This window comes from Sciurus vulgaris (assembly GCF_902686455.1).
Source record: "Sciurus vulgaris genome assembly, chromosome: 13".
NCBI classification, from domain to species: Eukaryota; Metazoa; Chordata; class Mammalia; order Rodentia; family Sciuridae; genus Sciurus; species Sciurus vulgaris.
The window spans coordinates 81,528,533-81,547,598 of record NC_136474.1 but is presented as its reverse complement, the minus strand read 5'-3'; the positions used below and the strand labels follow the sequence as shown (position 1 = coordinate 81,547,598).

The following is a 19,066-nucleotide window of genomic DNA, read 5'->3' as shown; positions in this document are numbered from 1 at the left end:
GCAAAGCATATTCCTGACCACCTCTACCTTATAAAAATATGCTTCCAATCATCCCTCTCATTCCTTTCTGCTGCTCTCAGTGTATATTTTACTTTTTTATTTATTATAAATCACAATTACTAAGGTTTTGCTATAGAAAGTTGGTTCCCCTTCAGAGCCAGTAAAAAGAAAGAAGAAAGTGTCTTTGGTATGGACTTCCATGGCCAGTGGTTCTGTGGCTCTTCATTTCTTCTTGTACACCCACTTTTCTCCCTACCACATTCCTTCTGCCCCAGGTCTGTCCTGTAATATTCTTGTAGAAGTAAGTCTCCCAGCAATGAACTCTGTCAGCTTGCACTTGTATGAAAGTCTATTTCTCCTTCATCTTTTAAGAGGCAGTGTCACTAGGTATAGCATGCTGGCTTCCCAATTTCTTCTTTTGGTACTTTAAAGATGTTTGCATCTTTTGTTGAAGATGATTTGTGTGCTTTCTGGCAAGAAAGCTGCTGTCATTCTTAACCTTTGTTCCTCTAGAACATCATGCTACTCAGAATAGTGCACAATTGAAAACTTTTGAATTATTTTTGAAATTTTTCCATTTAATATTTTTGAGTCACAGTTGACCATAAGTAACTGAAATAGCAGAAAAGTGGATAAGAGGGGGCCTACTGTAAAGAGCTAGAATAGTGTCTGGCATTTAGTAAGAACTAGTAAGTGCTTTATTAAGTTGAGTTGAAGACACAGAGAGTAAAGTGTCTTTTCTTTGGCTGCCTTCCAGTTATCCTGTCTACCTTTGGTTTTCACAGGTCTGGTTATGAGGTACCAGGTGTAGGGCTTCATGCTATCTTTTGTTTGGGTATTTATCCTTGAGATAAATTTATCCTTGAGATAAATACCCAAACTCTCTGAGATTTGTAGTTTGCTGTCTCATTATTTTTGGAAAATTTGTGGGCATTATCTCTTCAAATATTTCTTCTGGTCCCTTCTCTTTCTTTTCTCTGTCTGGAACCCCAATTATACGTATGTTTTTCAGTTTAATTTTTTTTTTAAAGCTGTCAGAAGTGGTTTTTTTTTTTTTTTTTTTTTTTTTTTTTTTTTGAGATAATGCTTTTGGAAGCCCCAAACTCATTTTGTCCTCTCAAAGCTATTAGTTTTCAAGACTACGGTAGAACTAAGGGAGAGAAGATAGGAAGAGGAAAAAGTTAAAACACCACAAGGCTTGTTCTTTCAGTCATTTCTCTCCCTTTTTGGGGGGTTGAGTGGGTACCAGGGATTAAACCTAGGAGCATTCTACCTCTGAGTTACATCCCCAGCACTTTTTTATTTATTTTATTTATTTATAAACTGGAAGTGAGCACTATGTTGGGTCTGAAAGAATGGACATTTTTTTAAACTGTCTGTTTTATCTCAACTCCCTAAGGTCTCCCTTCCAGTGATGGAAACAAAGCCCTTAAAGCTGTTCCAGGAAACAGCCCCAAACAGAGAGTAAAAGGGTAAATTGAGCAAGATAGTGCTCAGACAGTTAAGATATATAGGATATAAGATTACCAGAAACTGTTCACCAGAATCTACGCCCTGTTGTAAAACATTGTGAAACATGTTGTATGTTATCAGCAAACCCAGACCCCCTTTGGAATTTCCCGGCGGCTTTGTTCCCCTTTTCCCTTCTGTGTACGACCCCTCCCGATGTGTGGTTTCTGCCTTTATAAACTTGTAAGATTTTCTGCTCGGGACTTGACTCCTCGTCTCCTGCGTGAGTCACAAGTTGGGTCCCAGCGCGCTGGAATAAAAGCCTCTTGCGGTTTGCATCAAGTGACGCCTCCTGTGGTTGATTGGGGTTGCCGTCAATCCGTGGGACAGAGTTAGGGTCTCCTTTTTGGGGGTCTTACAGGTCCACTATGGTGAACCAATTAAGCAAATTGCATTTCAAAGCAGGATGTGTGTAGCCAAGGTTTAATTTCTCATTCCTAAGAGGCACCAGGGACCCATTACCAAGGCAAGTGGAAAGTGCTCTGAAGCACATTTAATAAAGCACTTGCTAGTTCTTACTAAATGCCAGACACTATTCTAGCTCTTTGCAGTAGGCCCCCTCTTATCTACTTTTCTGCTATTTCAGTTACTTATGGTCAACTCTGACTCAAAAATATTAAATAGAAAAATTTCAAAAATAATTCATAAGTTTTCAATTGTGCACTATTCTGAGTAGCATGGCATAAATCTTACACTGCCCCATCTGGGATGTGAATCAACCATTTGCCCAGCATATCCATGCTGTATATGTTACTCTCCTGTTAGTTACTTAGCAGCTTTCTTGATCGGCAGATCAATTGTCACAGAATCATCGTGTTTGAGTTTAAGTAACCCTTATTGTAGTTAATAGTGGCCCCAAAGCATAACAGTAGCAATGATAACAATTTGGATATGCCCAAGACAAAGCTGCAAAGTGTTCTGGTTAAAGTTTATCATAGGTACAAATATATAGCAAAAAAATATATAGGGTTCAGTGCTATTTAAGGATTCGGGCATCTACTGGAGGTCTTGGAATATATCCCCACTATAAGGGAAGACCTTGGTCTTAACCACGCAATCTTTACAACAAGCCTATGACATGAGTAGGAGCATTGTTGCCATCTTACAGAGGAGATTTGTCCAAGGGGCACAGAGAGTAAGTGGGAGCTGGAATGTGGACCCACTGGTATGACTTCAGAGCCCTGGTTCATCAGCACCACCCAGGGTTTCCTGGCTGGTCTTTAAAAGTTCTCCCTGATCCATGGTCTTGCTTATCTATGGTCTGGAGTTTTAAGGTCAACCATTTGAATGGACAGAGGGAGGGACTAGCCCAACTTCCTGTGCTAGTGTGTAGTTATTTGTTTTCACAGAATTTAATTATGGGCCTGAAGCCAGCATCAGGATTTGCAGGGCCCAGAGACCAGCTCAAAGTAAATGCCACTGGCAGCTCTCTGTGCTGGAAAGATTGTCTCTCCTTCCCTGGACAGGTTTTCTACAACAGCTCTGGGACTGAAATCACAAGAAACACAAGAAGCAGGGAAAATGTGCATTGAAATAATAAATGGAAAGAAACTTCAAAAGTGAGTTGAAAAAAAAAAAAAAAGTGAGTTGAAATGATAAATGGGATGACCCCCAGTAGAACCAGTTTGGTAGAAGACCAAAGGTCAAGAGGCAGCTCTCAACCTTGACCACCTGTGGGCAAGTCTTTCTGTGTCCTCACTGGGACAGAAAAAGCTGCACAGGATTCCTAAGCACAGCTCTGTCTCAATTCCCTGGAGATGTAGGGAAAAGAACACAGACTTTTTATCCCAATGTACAAAATCCAATTCAACCCAGAAGCCAGGCACAGTTCTGGAGCAATTCCTTCTCCGATGATTCTAGATAATCAAGGTTTTAGCACATAGTGAGCTCATAGTGAGTTCCACAAGACTGTGAAGTTTAGATTCATTACAGAATTAAAACATTTCTACCAAAATGCCAACAACTCTGCTATGTATAGGAATCAATGTGACAGAGTTGGTTGGGGACAAATAGAAAGCGAGATCCACTCCCCTTATTTAAAATGCATGATTTTAAAAAGTTCTCTCTCTCTCTCTCTTTTATTTTGCTTTAATAGTCATAGCTCATCGATCTGATACTATCCTGGCATTGCACCCTCTTATCTGAGTGGGAAACAGCCTGTATTATGTTCCATCATTCTCACTTACTGGTGAAAAATGGAATTTGGAAAAATTGACTATTTTGCCAGGGATCACGAAGTTCATAAAGTTCTGCTGGGCGCTGGAGGAAAACATTTTCATAGAAGCTTTCCATGATTTATTACATCCAGAGAAGATTCAAGAAAGCCCAAGGAGATGTAGGGTGGGTGGAGGAGAGGATGGGAGGATGGGAGATAAGCCCAAAGAAGAAGAAGGAGCCAAGTAGAGGACATAAGCACTTGGTAGTTTGCCCACTTAGAAGTAACTGACCCCAAACTTCTCCCTCTTCTCTGGTGCATGAGGCTACAGAGTGGGCCACCAACCACCAAGATGATATTTCAGGCACATTTTCCTACTTGATCAAACCAGAAGTGGAGCCCAGACCCGCCATGGAAGTAGATGCCCATAGAAGAACAGGAGAATCATTGAGTGAGTGCTCCCCAAGTCCTCCTTGCCTTTCAAGGACCAGTTGTGCAGGAAGAGGCCATGATCACCAGAACTCTGCTGCTGCACTGGAGTTTTGAAGTTCATCTAACACACAGCAGATGGGCTCTCCTCCACCCAATCATTCAGGGACACAGCCTGACAGAAGCTTTGTCACCTGGGCATCCAGGTGCAGCTAGACGGAGAAGAACAGGGTAACAAAGGCACTTCTTGGCCAGCTCACCTCGTATTCCATTGCCTTGGCTAGGGGCTCTGGAAAATGCAGGGCTGGGAGCAACTACACCCAGAAGAGCTCTTTTTTTTGGCGGTGCTGGGGATTGAATCCAGGGCCTTGTGCTTGCAAGGCAAGCACTCTACCAACTGAGCTACATCCCCAGCCCTCAGAAGAGCTCTTTTTACTGCAAGAGGAAGCATGAGTTGCTGGTGCCATTTGTTTGACACTGCATCTGTCATCGTGAAATCCAAGTGGAGAAAGCTGTTCAGGAAGGAGACCACGGCGGCTGGTTGAAATTCTCCCGTGTCAATAAAACAGGCCTGAAGTTTGCCTAGGGGATTCTATGACAGAGATTCCGAAGAGTTTTGGGTCAAATGGCTGGGCAGAGCAGGTTCGAGATAGTTGTATCAGACAGGAAGAACAAGTTTTAGGGGAAGTTCTGAGGTAAAGGACAACAGAGTAATGAGATAATTTGAGTAGAATATTGGAGAATCCTTTATTAAAATATATTCTTTTCTTCTCTTTTACCTAGGATCAAATAAGGAGGGAATTGACGGAGGGAGGAGGGAACTTTCAGGACCGAGCCTGCATATAATAAAATAGATTCAGCTCTTTTATCCATAAAATGAGCTCACAGTTGTGAGATTCACACGCAGCTCTATAATTGTCTTAGTCTTTGGGTTGCTAAAACAAATTTCCTTAGACTGAGTGTCTTGGAAACAAAAGATCTATTTTTCCCAGTTTTGGAGGCTGGAACCTTATGGTGGGATTCTGATGAGGACACTGTCTGGGTTGCAAAGACTGCCATCTTCTCACTGCATTTTCACTTGGCAGAAAGAAAGAAAAAGAGAGTGTTCTTCAAGGTCCCTCTCATAAGGACACTGATCCTGTTTATGACAGCTTCACCCTCAGGACCTAATCACCTCCTAATGATCCCACCTCCTAATAGGTCACATGGAGAGTAAGAATTGCAATATATGAATTTGGGGAGAATAGAGTGCAGATGTTCACTCCATTGCAATAACCTTTTTACAATATTTTGGTTTTCCTATCCTAGCTTTCCCTTTTGAATAGAATTTAATCTATTCACTTGTCATTAAGTTAGTTTTTGCTATTTACCATCATAAATCAGGTGGCGTATCACAAGTACCCAAAAAAACAACATGCAAAATAATATTATGTTTATGTATCCTCCCTGGAAGTTTGGTGGATTTTGTTAAATTGATCCAGGATTTTAAGTTCCAGTAGTGTACCTGATTCTGGCTTCAATATTCCCTTGAAACAAATAGCAAGCCACCCGAGAGCTGCCTCCAGGCTACTACAGAGAAGGCTCGACAATCTTCTGATCGTAATCACCTTCACAGCTCAGAATGGGCCACAGAGGCAAGGACTCAATTTTCCCAGCTTCCAGTCCTCTTTGTGAAAGCCATTATCTTTTGTCACCTTCTCAGGTCCCTCAGAGGAACATTTCCATTTGTCCAATATTCTGGCCATTAGCAATTTGCAATTTCACTCATGAGAGTGGTGCTTACAGAGAATGGGGCGATTTGCAGTCCATTTATTGTACTCTTTGTTCTTTAAAAATTATTAGGTCATTTGCTTTGGACCTTATTGCTGAAAGTGAATTGACCATTAGCAGGAGAATATTAGCTGCTAAGTGGAGTCTGTTGTAGAATGTTCTCAAAGACCATTAGTTTTTCATTGGGGGGCAATTGGTATTTACTCTTTATTATGTAGTTAAATTGTATGCATTTCCCCCTGAGGTTATGAAACCTTTAAAAGCATTAAGAATGTTTTGTAAATCCACTTGAAAATGTAGGAGCAAGATAGAGACAGGGCTAGTGAATAAGAGAAAAAGCTGATAGCAAGGGCTTTACTTTACTCATGTTCCGTCTGATGTATCTGCCTTCTAACTCAGTATATTATCCCCTTCCCCTGAGCTTCAGAGTTAATCATAAATAAGGGGCATCAATTCATTTCACTTTAAATGCAAATATCAGTCCCAGAACAAATATTTAAATAGTGCCAATCAAAGTCTTTTATGTTCTTTTATCAAACCCCAAAGTAAACACAGTTTCTGAAAAGACTTTTTTTTTTTTTTTTTTTTTTTTGAATGCTCTTCTCAAATACAGCTTCCAGGCCACAGGAGTTTAACTCACCCTCTGGTTTTGCCAAGGAGAAAACTGAGGACTCATGTAGTTGTGCCGGGCTCAAGGAGACAGGGTGGTGGCTCTGGGAATACACTCGGGTCTCCCGCACCCCCGACCCCGCCTTTCCCTCCGTGGGTACCTTTTCCAGGGGCGGTGGGCACTGCAGAGAAGGCTATTCCGCAACTTGTTCCTGCCCCCACCAGCTCCATGCTCAGCAGGGGAAGGGGGATTAAAGAAAACAAGGAATTACCTCTCATTGCCAGAACTTTCTAAAAGGAAATCCAATCACTGCCCGGGGGATGCAGGATGAAGCCTCAGTTCCACAGAAATTCCACGAGGCTGTCCATGGTCTGAACCCACTTGTTCCTCCAGCCTTATCTCATGCTCCTTGGCAGAAATTTCCAGTGGATCCTGTCCCAGCCCAGACCTCTGCCAATGCTGCTCTCTAACTGTTCCTTCTCTCCCACCGCCTCTTGGTACAATGACCCATTTAACGTCTACCTCTCCTAATACGTTGTAAGTCCCACAAGGAGACAGTTGTGTCTTTCTCCGTCACTCTTGTGTGCCTAGCTTTAGCACAATACTTTGGACTTTAAAGGTCCATGATAAATGTATGCAAATTAAGCAAGCAAACAAGAGAAGCTTGACATGTTTTTGGAGGTCACAATGGAAGTCACCCCTTGGGTAGCTTTCCCATGACTGCAGAGCCAGATTGGCTCTGCCCTAGGTGCTCCCATCACATCTTATATGACCTTGGCCCTTCTCACACTGGAGTGTCGTGGCCCATTGTAATGGTTAATTTGAATTGTCAACTTGATTGGATCAAGACATGCTGATGATTAAGAGGCTTCTGGGCGTGTCAATGAGGGTGTGTCTAGGAATGATTGAACATGGGATGGTGAATTGAAGTGGAGACCCTCCCTAACATGGGCAGCTCTGTCCAATAGGATGGTGGCTTGGACGGAATAAAAGTTGGAAGAACAAGCAAGCAACAGCAGATGCAAGCTTGATTCTTCTTAAATAGTTTCTTGATTGCTGCTTCAATAATGGAGGGTATCAGATTCTCACTCCTTCACTCTTCCAAAGCAAACTCTGCTAGTGATTCTCCAGGGAGTTTCCAGAGTCTTCGGCCTTGGAGTAGGGTAGCACCCTTGATCCCTGTTGTTCTGGGGCTTCCGCCTCTTGGACTGTGCGACTGCTAGTTCTTTAGCCCGCAGACAGCCATTGTGGACTACCCAGCTTCTGGTTGCATAAGCCAATCTAATAAACCCCCTTTTTATGATCATACTTCCTGTAGATTTTGTTCCTCTAGAGAATCCTGACTAATATACCCATCATCTTTCTCCCTCTCCCCCAGGCCTGGATGCAGGTCTCTGCTGGCCTCTTCCCACTGCCCAGCACGGGGCTCAGCACGGGGTTCACACTCAGTGTGTGCCACCTAAATGACTCTACACCTAACTTTTCTCATTCTCAGATAGAAACCAATGCATTTGCCTCCAAGAAGAATGGAAAATAGTCACATCCTCATCATTAGCATCCACCTGCTGTTGGCTGTGTGTCAGGCACTGTGACTCACACTTCACACCAATCACCAGGTACACACAAGCCTCACTAACTTGTGAGTTCAACTGAGGACACCTGTGGCACTATTACCCAAATTATCACGATTTTCACAACCACTAGCCTGATACCAACCAGGCCCATCTTAAGATGGAGACCAGCGCACCCTGGTTTTTTTTCCTTTCTCTCAGTGGGCCTCCATTCTTGCCTTTTCTGGTTTCTGTGAATCTGCTTAGTCTCTCTCCCTTGCCTTCCTCTATCCTTTTCTCTTCTCATCTTTTCTTGTTTTTTATAGTCTTTCTTTCCAACTTTTTTATGTAAAGCTAGCATTCTAGCTAGAGGACTTTGGATAAATTACTCAAGCTCTGTGTTTTCCCCTTACTGTAATTTGGAGGTAATAATAATACTTACCCCTGGGTTACTGGGAGATTTAAAGAAAAGGATGCATATAAAGCATGTAGAGCCGTGCCTGCAAATTCAAAAGGTTTGGTGCCAGTTGGCCATGGAGGGCACTCCTGGAATTCCAGAGGCGCTGGAGGCTGAGGCAGGAGGATCCCAAGATTGAGGCCAGCCTGGGCAATTTAGCAAGATCTTATCTCAAATTTTTAAAAATGGAAAGGGAGTGGGTGCATTGCTCAGTGGTTAGCCCTTGCCTAACATGCATAAGTCCCTGAGTTCAAGTCCAAGCTCTGGGAGAAAATAATGTGTACATCTCCTGCTACCAATACACAGGCCCACCTAACACACTGCTCTGACCCAGTTTTACCTTTCTCCCTGTTAAGCAATCAGCAAAGATCAGCCAGCATCTTTGTCCTGTTTCTGAAGCTAGGCTGGACATTTAACAGGCTATGGCGGAGCCAGAGTGTGAAGGAGTCGAGACAGAATGCTTACATTACCTGGTGTGGCTGAGTTGTGTCCCCCAAAGTACATGCACATGCCCCAATGCCTCAGAACGTGACTGCATTCGAATATAAGATCTTCAAAGAGAGGATGGAATCACATAGTGGTGCCAGGGTGTGGGTGGCCCTAATCCAGTTTGACTATTGCCCTTACAAGAGGGAACAGGGACATAGGAGAGACACACAGGATGCTCGGACACAGGAAAGACTGTCTGAAGGCACAGTGAGCAGGCAGCCATCTGCAAGCCAAGGACAGAGGCCCCAGGAGAGACCAAACCTGAGGACCTCGTGGTGGACTTCTGGCCTCCAGAACGGGGGTACATTTCTGTTGGCTAAGCCAACAGTGTATGATGGTTGTTATGTCAGCTTTAGGAAACTAAAGAATTACTCAAAGATAGTTGTTGGCCTTCACTTTTGATTTGTGAGAGTGAGTCAGTCTCAAGGTCTAGACAGACAGGGAAAATGCTGCCTTCTTAGAACACAGTGCTCCAGGACAGAGCAAGTGACCGGCGACTAGTAAGGACCGTGCCGCTTGTTGCTGTGGTTGCTGCAGCACAACCACATGTGGCGGTGGCCATAGTGGAGTTACTCTCACAGGCCAGAGGAGGACAGGCTCCAACACCCGGCAGCCCCAGGGGGGTCAGAGCCCTTGGGGAAAGGGCGGGAATGGCACACAAGGTTATGTTCTGGTACAAGGTTATGTTCTGTGTACACACAAGGTTATTCTAATTTTAAAACTTCACAGATGGACTTGAAGATGATTTGAATTCAAAATCAAGACTGAGAATGATGAAGCAGCAAAAATGGGGAGAGGGTTAAAAAGTAGCAAAGGCTGGAAGGAAATCATGAATAAAGGTGAGAGGTGGAGACTGCCAGTCTTGCAGTGATGGAGGATCAAGGAGAAATAAAAGGACTGTAGGTAAATCATGGATAAAAGTTCACCCCAGTGTGTGTGTGTGTGTGTGTGTGTGTGTGTGTGTGTGTGTGTGTGTATCAGTTTAACAAAATACTTTTTGTATAGATTTTTAGTTTCTTTTTTTCAAGCAAAGAAGTGACCTGGCCTCCTTCCTTCCAGGGTCCTTCCAGGGTAGTAAGCCCGGTGGGCACTGAGTCCCTGTGGACCACATGGACTTCCTGTTGTCTTGCCTCACAATCTTGTCATCACTTTTATATTGTTTCCATGGGAAAACTGTGTCTTGCATTCCAAGTAACAAAGTTCCACGTGAATTTTGGATTGCAACATGTTTATAAAATGGGCCTGCTGATTTGCAGATTCAAAAGGGAGGCCCTGGCTCCTGCCAACCTCTGCTTGATATAACATATCTTATGTAAAGAAAAAATAAACTATAAGTTACAACAGAATTGGAATTCATTCCCTGCCTTGTAAATGCGTGAAGCTATGGAAGGCTAACTCAGGCCCTGTTAAACTATGACTTACATATTTGTGAATTATTCCTCTGTTTTGTGTGTATATCCCACAGTTTCTACAACAGACATGTTTTATTTTTGTAATCAGAAACACAATGTAATGCACTCTTAAATAAAGAGAGTAAGAGAGAGACTCTGGAGTTTCATGTAATTAAAAAAAATCATTGAAGTCGACAAAATTTGGGCTGGGGTTGTGGCTCAGTGGTAGATCACTTGCCTAGCATGTGTGAGGCACTGGGTTCAATTCTCAGCACTGCATATAAATAAATAAATAAATAAATAAATAAATAAATAAATAAATAAATAAATAAAAATAAGGGTCCATAGACAATTTAAAAAATGTTTTTTAAAAAATTGACAAGGGCTGAGGTTGTGGCTCAGTGGCAGAGCACTTGCCTAGCATGTGCGAGGCACTGGGTTCGATTCTCGGCACCTAATACAAATAAGTGAATAAAATAAAGGTCTGTTACCAACTAAAAAAAAATTTAAAAAAGAAGTTGACAAAATTCCATTTGCACTGGAAGATTTTTTTGAATCCTGCCTGTCTAGCAGCAAGCACTACACACTTCATCCTTCATGTGCCAAGTTTCTCTTTTGAGGAAGAAGAGCAAGAGGGGCAGGCGTCCTTTATTTGCACTTAGCTTCATAAACGTTAATTCTTTGCCACCTGTAACTTACCACACCTGTGGGACAGACTGGGGCTAACAAAAGGAACATTCAGGGACAGAAGATGACAGTTACACAATTTCAAAGTCAAGGTCGGCCCTTCGGTAGGTCCACCCCAATAGCCAAGGGTTTTTCTTTTCATTCTCAACAGGTAAAACACTCACATGGTTCATTAATTTCAGGGTATAAAATGCTTTATGGTGAGAACATTTTGGGGTCCCTCATGTTTGCAGTTTTTGTCTTCCCAGTCCTCATAGGCAAATAATTACATTTTTAGCTTCAAGTATATCCTCCCAGAATTTCTTTAGGCAAATACAAGCATTTATGACCTCATCTTAATTTACAGATCATTTAAAAAGTACCATATCTGGTGGAAATGGTCTTTCTCCCAGGATTTTTGTTCCTTTATGGTGTAAGAAAAAACAGTGAACTAAGTTATCTTATCTACAGCAGTGGTAGAAATGGCCCTGTCTAGGAACCAGCACCACAAATAAACAGACATAAATTAGTTAGCAATATAACTTGGAAAGGTAGTTCTTTGTGCTTCAGCCAAGAGCTAGAACATGCATATGTGAGTGAAGGCAGAACGGAGATGTGGATGTGGCCTGCTCTGCACAGCGCACACTCCAGTGATCGCCTTAATGCAGACCACGGTACCTTCCAAATGATGAATGAACAGCCTTAAATTGCAGATCAAAATTATTTAACTAGATTTACAAAGCAAGACCAGTGCTATCAGATATAATCTCTATAATGGACCCAACATTTTTTAGTGTGCAAATGTCACTTCCATTAGCCAAAGTTCGTGGAGCCTTGGTAACATGCTTTCTACAATGTGACAATACCACTGAGTTGGGAGAGACCTCTGGATGTCCAGAAGGTATAAAAAGGCAATTGACTCCAGCCATAGAAGAGGCTTGTGGGAACTTGCAAAGCCTTATGGGAATTTGGCAGTTGCCCTTTTTCTTTCACTACACCTGACAACAAGTCTATTGAATAGGCAGAGGGACTTTTATAAAAGTATTGTTTTGCACAAGTAATACTTATTTGTAGGTTACATTTTTAAAAGTACAATATAATGTCTTTGAACAATATCATCTATGGGGAACATCTGTCTGTCTTTTTCATTTTATTATCTACACTTATTATACATAATAAATACATATTACTTGGTAGATATATTTATGAACATTTAAGTGACAGGAGGCTGGGTGTGTAGCTCAGAGGCATAACAGGGGCTTAGCATGTAAGAGGCCCTGGATTTGATCCCCAGCACAAAAACAAAAACAAAAAAGCACAAATTCCTGGGAGAAATTTTACTTACCCCAAATTAGGCGATAGTCACAGCTGGTCCAGTTTGTAGTAACTTGAAAGGTAGGGTAGCTCTGGCCTGTGAAAGGGCAGCATTTCTAAGAAGAGATGACAGAAGGTGGGGAGCAAGAATTTCACACACATAACAAAATAAGAAGGAACTAGGCCAGACATTGTACAGAGGCCACTGAATAGGTAGATGTAGAAAGATATTGCAGGACCCCATGTAGAGTGTACAAGAGTTAATTTGTACCCTGAATCAAAAGATTTATAAATATTTTCAAGCCTTTTAAAGGGAAGGCTAAGTTTTTGAGGTCAGAATAGAAAAGAATGGTAAACTTTTTATAAATGTGATCAAGCAAACCAGTGGAGAGATAAGGCAAGGCAGAGGCTAAGAGCGAGATTTGAGAAAAGTCCTGGAATAAGTCTGATTTGCAAGTGGGAACATTTATATAATTTTTTTACATCAAAATAGTAGTTCTCAGAGGCCTCGAATTTATATAATAAATATGTGATCCCAGTACTAGTCAGAGTGCATTGAGCTCTTACTGGAGACTGTGGCCCTGCATGCAAAACAGAAGTCATCTAGAGTACTTTGTGCTTTGAGAGGCAAATTAGATTAGCTGGAACTCCATGGCACAGGCAGTGGGGTGGCTGTGGTGCAGCTCTTCTAGCCACTACTGGTTGCAATCTCCAGCACACCCAATTGCCTCCTTTGAAGGCTCACTTATGAGTCCTGAGTGTGGGTGCCCCACCATGACTTGCCAGATGAGAACACAGCATCATTTCTTCCAACCCGCTGCTAAATATCACTTCTATGGGACACTGATTAGTGTTACTGAAGGTTGAGAAACAAATGAGAGGTATCAGTTGTTGTCCTGGGAGTGTTACAGAACTTCTGGGCAAATAACCCAACACTGAACCATGACCAACTCTCCTCTTAGGTCCTGAGAATTTCTTGGCCATCTTCATTGCCAGGTAGACCTTTTTCCACTGGCTTCAAAGCCTCCACCATGTTTCTCTAAACTCCTGCTCCCCATGTCCATTGCAGACTCCCTCAACTGGCTTGGCTTCATTGTGCAAAACATTTCAGGTCAGCCAAAGACTCATTCATGGGCTCTTTTTGAACCCTGGCCTTCACAAGAGAACAGGTAGTTGTTGAAATCTCATTCACTTCTTTCTGTACCTTCTTCAGCCTTTTCAGAGGAGAAAGACAGTGAAAAGTTCTACTTCCTCAGTAAAATAATTCCACTGGACCTCTCAGAAGGCACAGTTGGCTGACTAGAGATGGCTGAGGTCTTAAATAACCATACCATTCTTTATGTACAAGTGTGAATGTTGAAGCGTGGAACAATGAAGTTACCTGAAGGTTTGCCGTGAGTAGTGGGGAATTCAGAAGTTTATCTCAACTGAAGACTCTAGATCTAGTGGTTGTACCTTGAGGCCCTGCTACTTTGTGTCTGAAACAAAAACTGTGTTTGAAACATTTTTTTAAGCCATTCTATCTCTCAGTCACAACTCTTTTGTCCTGCTTTATCATCTACCTTATTTAATAGGCCTGGCTATTTTTTTAATGTTTATATTTTTCCAGTATAAAGTAATAGGAAAAAAAAAATATTTGTTATAGGCTGAGGGTGTAGCTCAGCAGTACAGTGTTTCCCTAGCATGTGTGAGGCCCTGGTTTCCAGCCCCAGCACTGCTGTCTTAGTCAGCGTTTTTTGCTCTTTGATTAAAAGATCTGACCCGAACAATTTTAAAGGAGGAAAAGTGTATTTGAGGGTTTACAGTTTCAGTGATCTTAGTCTATAGGAGGACGGCTCCATTCCTGGGGCTTGAGGTGAGGCAGAACATCATGGTGGCAGAGCGTGGCAGAGGGAAGCAGCTCACATGGTGATCAGGAAGCAGAAAGAGAGACAATCCACTTTCCAGTTACAAAATATATGCCCCAAATCCATGGCCCCAGTGAATCACTTCCTCCAGCTATACCCCATTGCCTCCAGTTACCTCTCCTCCAAAACTTCTTGCATTGTATCTCACATGAGCTTTTGGGGGACACTACATCCAAACCATAACAACTACAAAAGACAAAACAAAAAACAAAAACAAACCTGTTATATTAGATACCTGTTCCCTCAAAATTCATGTCTATCCAGAACCTCAGATTGTGATCTTATGTGGAAAAAGTGTTTTTGCAGATATAACTAGTGAAGATGAGGTTATACTAGGTTACAGTTGGGCCCAAATTCGTTAACTGATGTCCCTACAAGAAATGCCTGAACTAAGAAATTAAAGGGATACGAATAGGAAAAGAGGAACTCAAGCTGTCACTATTTGCTGATGACATGATTCTATATTTAGAAGATTCAAAAAACTCCACCAGAAAACTTCTAGATCTCATAAATGAATTCAGCAAAATAGCAGGACATAAATCAACACACATAAATCTAAAGCATTTTTATTCATAAGCGATGAAACATCTGAAAGGGAATGAGGAAAACAACTCTGTTCACAATAGCCGCAAAAAAAAAAAAAAAAAAAAAAAAAACTTGGGAATCAATCTAACCAAAGAGGTGAAAGACCTCTACAATGAAAACTACGGAACATTAAAGAAAGAAATTGAAGAAGACCTTAGAAAATGAAAAGATCTCCCATGATCCTGAATAGGCAGAATTAATATTATCAAAATAGCCATACTTCCAAAGGCACTATACAGATTTAACACAATTCCAATTAAAATCCCTATGACATTTCTCATAGAAATAGAGAAAGCAATCATGAAATTCATCTGGAAGAACAAAAGATCCAGAATAGCCAAAGCAATTCTGGGCAGGAAGAGTGATGCAGGAGGTATCACTATACCAGAACTTAAACTTTATTATAAAGCAATAGTAACGGCATGGTATTGGCACCAAAATAGACAGGTAAACCAGTAGTACAGGATAGAAGACATGGAGACATACCCCCATAAGTACAGTAACCTCATACTAGACAAAGGTGCCAAAAATTTACAATGGAGAAAAGATAGCCTCTTCAACAAATGGTGCTGGCAAAACTGGAAAGCCATATACAGTAGAATGAAATTAAACCCCCATCTCTCACCCTGTACAAAACTCAACTCAAAATGGATCAAGGATCTAGGAACTAGACCTGAGACCCTTCACCAAATAGAAGAAAAAGTAGGCCCGAATCTCCAGCACGTTGGCTTAGGACCACACTTTCTTAACAAGACCCCCATAGTGCAAGAAATAAAAGCAAGAATCAATAAATGGGACAGATTCAAACTAAAAAGCTTTTTTTCAGCAAAGGAAACAATCAATAATGTGAAAGAGAGCCTACAGAGTGGGAGAAAATCTTTTCCACACGTACTTCAGAGAGAGCACCAATCTCCAAAGTTTATAAAGAACTTAAAAAACTTTACACCCAAAATACAAAGAACCCAATCAATAAATGGGCTAAGAAATTGGGCAGGGCTGGGGATATAGCTTGGGATTGAACCAAGGTCCTGGGTTCAATCCCCAGCACCGCAAAGACAGACAAAAGAAAAAGGAATTGGGCAGACACTTCACAGAAGTGGATATAATGGTAATCAACAAATATATGAAAAAGTGCTCATCATCCCTAGTAATTAGAGAAATGCAAATTAAAACCACCCTAAGATTTCATCTAACACCAATTAGAATGGCTATTATCCAAGAACACAAGCAATACTAAGTATTGGAGAGGATATGGGGAAAAAGGCACACCCATACATTGCTGGTAGAGTTGCAAATTGGTGCAGCCACTCTGGAAATCAGTATGAAGATTCCCCAGAAAACTTGGAATGGAACCACCATTTGACCCAGCTATTCCACTCCTCGATTTATACCCAAAGGATTTAAAATCAGCATACTACAGTGATGCAGCCACATCAATGTTCACAGAAGCTCAATTCACAATAGCTAGATTGTGGAACCAACCTAGATGCCCTTCAATTGAAAATGGATAAGGAAACTGGTATATATATACAATGGAATATTACTCAGCCATAAAGAAGAATAAAATCATGGCATTTGCTGGTAAATGGATGAAGTTGGAAAATTTCATGCCAAGTGAAATAGGCCAAGCCCAAAAAGCCCGAGGCTGAATGTTTTCTCTGATAAGTGGATGACGATATATAATGAGGGGGTGGAAGGAAGAGAAGAATGAAGGAACTTTGGTTGGTGTAGAGGAAAATGGAGTGGGAGTGGGTGGGGGACAGAAAGATAGTAGAATGGAACAGTATTACCCTATGTAGACGTATGATTACATGAATGGTGTGAATCTATGTTGTGTACAACCACAGAAATGAAAAGTTGTAGCCCATCTGTGTACAATGAATCAAAATGCAGTCTGTAAAAATTTTTTTTTAAATTAATTAAAAAAAAAATAAAAGAAGAAGAGCATGTGGACGTTCGGGCGCCGCGGGACCGCTGGCCTCCCGCCAGGCCCACCGTCTGGCCCAGGCCCCGACCAGGCCACCGCACGGGGTGGAGCTCGCCCTGTTTTGCGGCCGCTGTGGGTTGCGCGTGAGAACCGCCGTGGCCGGAGCGCCCAGCCGAGCCAGTTTGAACCTCCACTACCTCAACCAGATTCTGAATGTCGAAAAGCAGAGTGTCTATGTGATGCCTTTGAGGCACTCGGGAACTTTGGGCAACCCAGGCTCTCTAGAGGAAACTGCCTACGAAAGACTAGCAGAGGAAACACTGGATGCCTCAGCAGAGTAGCAGAGTTTTCTGAAGACCTTGCATGCAAGCTCTGTACACTGGAGGACTACGATGTCTCCTTTGGGGTGGTGTCCTAACAGTTAAGCTGGGTGGAGATCTAGGAACCGACGTGATCACAAGCAGACCCCAAACAAGCAAATCTGGTCATCATCGCCCTCCGGTGGACACAAGCGCTATGATTGGACTGGAGAAAACTGGGTGTCCTCCCACGATGGCGTGTCCCTCCACGAACTGCCGGCCACAGAGCTGACCGAAGCCTTAAAACTGAACTGGACTTCTCTTCCTTGGTCTTTTCAGGAAAAAGCACTTGAATGGCTGCCCATCATAAAGACCTTAACAGCTCTCAGGCCAAGACCCCAGCCCCCAGCTTCCTTCTGCAAGTGGGGGGGGGGGGGGGGGGGGCTTCGGTTGGTTTTGTTTTGTTTTGTTTTCCATTCCTGCTTTTGACAACAGCTCTGAAAACAATGTGTCACCTCCAGAGCTGATTTAATTTCTATAGTTTATTTGGGTTGATTTCCTGCTTCACATGATACCTCTTATCTCTTTTAATGTCTTAGACCCATATCTTAATATAATAATGACTTTACATAAAGAAAAATAATAAGAAGAAAAAAAAAAAGAAGAAGTGCCTGAACTATCAGGGAAGAAGGGCAGGCGATGACAGAAGCTGTCTTGGAGTATGGAGGAGTAGAGCAACAGAATTCCAAGGATGTGGCCACCAACTCTTAGAAGCTAAGGGAGACAAGGAACTCCCAGAGGCTCCAGAAGAAACCAACCCTGTCTATATTTTCATTTCAAACTTCTGGGTTCATAAACTGTGAGAAAATAAACTTCTGTTGTTTTCAGTCATCCTGTTTGTGGTACTTTGTTTTGGCAGCTCTAGGAAACTAACGCACCGCGTGATTGATAATTAACAAAACAAACGCGGATAAATCCACTTCCGATGCATGCATAGCTCTTAGTGGGGTAGTGTGTGGGAATGGGAGAAGGGAGAGATAAGAGAAGGGGTGACTGTAAAAGGACCCCTGACAGGCAGTTGGCCCAGAGGACTCAATGTCCGTCATGGAACACCATAAAGACATAAAATCCCCCTCTCCTAGGGTGGGTGGGGCTATGGAAGAAATTCGTCTTGGGAAGGTGGGCAAACTACTGTGAGCCACTGAATGGCAACACCTATTTCTCTGTCCATTCCACAGAATGGGGTCTAACTCCTTTCTCCATAGGTAGGAGCACACATCATGTTCCCAAGGTCGCACATGTGCCCACAAGCTGCTCCAAGCCAGCTGACCACCTGCCAGTGATGGCAGGCCAGGAAGGTCACAGTGACCAAGTACACAGGTGCGTTGCTGCAGTTTCCACACAGTGGAGGCATACGACTGCCCCAAAGAGAAGTCGCTGCAGAAGCACTGGGCCTGAAGGGTACCTCACCCTGCAGATTCCCACCTCTACCCTAGCAAAGCTGAAGCCTACTCATTTTGGGGGATTTCAGATCTGCCCACTCCTTTCTCCCGGTGGATCTCCTTTTTCTCTTGCCTTTCTCTCACCTTGCAAAGACCTGCTCTAGTTACCATCTCTGCCTTGCTGCATCCCTGTTTCTATGCTGCGGCCATTGTCCTAATCTTAGATTTTACTCCAGAGGACCAAGGATTACTCCACAGTTGACTCTCTACCTCCAAAAATGCAGCCTTCATCCACAATTGTCATGTGTTTCTTTCTAGTCATTTTGCTGTACACAAGATGATATGTATAACCAAACTCAATATCCTTCATTTCCTGACTTTTCCTTAGGTTGTTTTGGAAAGCATAATTTCAATTATTATGCAATTATTTCATCAAGAGAACACACCAGGCCTGGGGATATGGTTCAGTGGTAGAGCACTTGCCTAGCCTAGCATTCATGAGGCCCTGGGTTCAGTTCCTAATACCATTTGAGAGAGAAAGAGAGAGATACTGAGCAATCTCTGAA

General features: G+C 42.5%; 1 pseudogene across 1 annotated transcript; it reads left to right on the top strand.

Annotated features, from left to right (window-relative positions):
• The first annotated feature begins 16,778 nt into the window (after positions 1-16,778).
• On the top strand, positions 16,779-17,411 carry LOC306642481 (frataxin, mitochondrial-like; annotated as a pseudogene). Its single transcript has one exon. The product of its transcript is annotated as a frataxin, mitochondrial-like (transcript).
• The last annotated feature ends 1,655 nt before the right edge of the window (positions 17,412-19,066 follow it).